The sequence below is a fragment of the Mesoplodon densirostris genome, chromosome 16, assembly GCF_025265405.1.
Source record: "Mesoplodon densirostris isolate mMesDen1 chromosome 16, mMesDen1 primary haplotype, whole genome shotgun sequence".
NCBI classification, from domain to species: domain Eukaryota; kingdom Metazoa; phylum Chordata; class Mammalia; order Artiodactyla; family Ziphiidae; genus Mesoplodon; species Mesoplodon densirostris.
Window position 1 is genome coordinate 65,212,194 of NC_082676.1, and position 3,770 is coordinate 65,215,963.

Below are 3,770 nucleotides of genomic sequence, written 5' to 3' on the forward strand. Positions count from 1 at the left end.
GACTATTGGGGCTTCCCTGGTGGCGCAGTGGTTGGGAGTCCGCCTGCCGATGCAGGCGACACGGGTTAGTGCCCCAGTCTGGGAAGATCCCACGTGCCGCGGAGCGGCTAGGCTCGTGAACCATGGCCGCTGAGCCTGTGCATCCGGAGCCTGTGCTCTGCCACGGGAGAGGCCACAACAGTGAGAGGCCCACATACTGCAAAAAAAATAAATAAATAAAGACTATTACAAGAGACAAAGAAGGACACTACATAATGATCAAGGGATCAATTCAAGAAGAAGATATAACAATTGTAAATATTTATGTGCCCAACATAGGAGCACCTCAATACATAAGGCAAATGCTAACAGCCATAAAAGGGGAAATCAATAGTAACACAATAATAGTAGGGGACTTTAACATCCCACTTTCACCAATGGACAGATCATCCAAAATGAAAATAAATAAGGAAACACAACCTTTAAATGACACATGAAACGAGATGGACTTAGTTGATATTTATAGGACATTCCATCCAAAAACAACAGAATACACATTCTTCTCAAGTGCTCATGGAACATTCTCCAGGGTAGAGTGTATCTTGGGTCACAAATCAAGCCTTGGTAAATTTAAGGAAATTGAAATCGTATCAAGTATCTTTTCCAACCACGACGCTATGAGACTAGATACGAATTACAGGAAAAAAAACTGTAAAAAATACAAACACATGGAGGCTAAACAATACACTAGTAAACAACCAAGAGATCACTGAAGAAACCAAAGAGGAAATCAAAAAATACCTAGACACAAATAACAATGAAAATACGATGACCCAAAACCTATGGGATGCAGCAAAAGCAGTTCTAAGAGGGAAGTTTATAGCAATACAATCCTACCTCAAGAAACAAGAAACATCTCAAATAAACAACCTAACCTTACACCTAAAGCAATTAGAGAAAGAAGAACAAAAAAATCCCCAAAGTTAGCAGAAGGAAAGAAATCATAAAGATCAGATCAGAAATCAATGAAAAAGAAATGAAGGAAACAATAGCAAAGATGAATAAAACTAAAAGCGGGTTCTTTGAGAAGATAAACAAAATTGATCAACCATTAGCCAGATTCATCAAGAAAAAAAGGGAGAAGACTCAAATCAACAGAATTAGAAATGAAAAAGGAAACGTCACAACTGACACTGCAGAAATACAAAGGATCATGAGAGATTACTACAAGCAACTATATGACAATAAAATGGACAACCTGGAAGAAATGGACAAATTCTTAGAAAAGCACAACCTTCCGAGACTGAACCAGGAAGAAACAGAAAATATAAACAGAGCAATCACAAGCACTGAAACTATGATTAAAAATCTTCCAACAGACAAAAGCCCAGGACCAGATGGCTTCACAGTCGAATTCTATCAAACATTTAGAGAAGAGCTAAAACCTATCCTTCTCAAACTCTTCCAAAATATAGCAGAGGGAGGAACACTCCCAAACTCATTCTACAAGGCCACCATCACCCTGATACTAAAACCAGATGAAGATGTCACAAAAAAAGAAAACTACAGCCCAATATCTCTGATGAACATAGATGCAAAAATCCTCAACAAAATATTAGCAAACAGAATCCAACAGCACATTAAAAGGATCATACACCACGATCAAGTAGTGTTTATCCCAGGAATGCAAGGATTCTTCAGTATACACAAATTAATCAATGTGATACACCATATTAACAAATTGAAGGATAAAAACCATATGATAATCTCAATAGATGCAGAAAAAGCTTTTGACAAAATTCAACACCAATTTATGATTAAAAAAACTCTCCAGAAAGCCGGCATAGAGGGAACCTACCTCAACATAATAAAGACCATATATGACAAACCCACAGCCAACATTGTCCTCAATGGTGAGAAACTGAAACCATTTCCGCTAAGATCAGGAACAAGACAAGGTTGCCCACTCTCACCACTCTTATTCAACATAGTTTTGGAAGTTTTAGCCACAGAAATCAGAGAAGAAAAAGAAATAAAAGGAATCCAAATCAGGAAAGAAGAAGTAAAACTGTCACTGTTTGCAGATGACATGACATTATACATAGAGAATCCTAAAGATGCTACCAGAAAACTACTAGAGCTAATCAATGAATTTGGTAGAGTAGCAGGATACAAAAGTAATGCACAGAAATCTCTTGCATTCCTATACACTAATGATGAAAAATCTGAAACAGAAATTAAGGAAACACTCCCATGTACCACTGCAACAAAAAGAATAAAATACCTAGGAATAAACCTACCCAAGGAGACAAAAGACCTGTATGCAGAAAACTATAAGACCCTGATGAAAGAAATTAAAGATGATACAAACAGATGGAGAAATATACCATGGATTTATATGTTTTGATACATCGAATACTCACAACAATCCTATGAAGTGGGTACTATACAATCCCCATTTTACACAAGGAAACCAAGGCACAGAAAATTTAAGACATTAAGATCTGGGATTCAATTTGAGGCTGTGTAGCCAGAGTCTATAACCAGTTTTAACCACTACAATATAATGCCTCTTAATCATTGAATAAAGGAGTATGTGTACAGCCCTTAGTCTAGAAGGCATCCCCCAATTATAACATAGTCCTATGGAAGCAACTGGAGAAACCCTATTCTAAAATTCTGCATTGGGGACTTCCCTGGTGGTGCAGTAAGACTCCGTGCTCCCAATGCAGGAGGCCCAGGTTCAATCCCTGGTAGGGGAACTAGATCCCACACGCATGCAAAATCTCAGAGTTTGCATGCCGCAACTAAGGAGGCCGCCTGCCACAACTAAGACCCAGCACAACCAAATAAATTAATTAAATAAAATAAATAAAATAAATTCTGCATTGAATACCAGTAACTACCATACAAAAAAAATACATATATAAGCATATGTAGGTATAGCTAGCTAGCTAGATAGTATTTGTGCCCCTCAAAAGAAATAGGTGCTAAAATATTGGTTTCATTTTAAAAACGCATATAGTATACATAGGTATATTATTATGTATGTCGGCCAACTATTATAATGACTAGGTTTACTGCCTTTTGTAAAGCCATAACATTTGTTTATGAGTGACACCATCGACTTTAACATTTGCCATCAATCTTGAGAAATATCTGAGCCATGTGAATCTCAAGAAGTATACCATGTAATTTCTATGCATATATTCATGGCATATGAATGTGAGTAATTCATGTACCAGAAAATATTAAAGAGCTCACGAACCTGAACACCTGGGTTCCGGTCTCATCTCTACTGTGTACTATGAACAAAATTATGACCATTATGTCGGCCTCCCAATGGAAGGAGAAGACTAGGTGGAGCATCTAGGTTTGTTGTTTTTTTCAGTAGTGGGCCTTGAGCAGAACATTGGTGGATTTTTCAGTGATTGTTGAAGAGCATCAGAAGAGTCCAGCCCACTGTGGGCAGTTGTTTTTGAACAGGAGTCCAGAGCCTGGAATCTTTGCATGTGACAATCTGCCTTTGCCAGTGACCTTCACACCCTCCCGTTCATGATTATGATAATTGATATAATTACAATAGCAGGCACCCTAACATGATTAAGAACAAAGATATAGAACTCTTTGCAGTTGTCTTTTTTTTCTTAATAAATTTATTTATTTATTTATTTTTGGCTGTGTTGGGTCTTTGTTGCTGCACACGGGCTTTCTCTAGTTGCGGAGAGCGGGGCCTACTCTTCGTTACGGTGCATGGGCTTCTCATTGTGGTGGCTTCTCTTGTTGCAGAG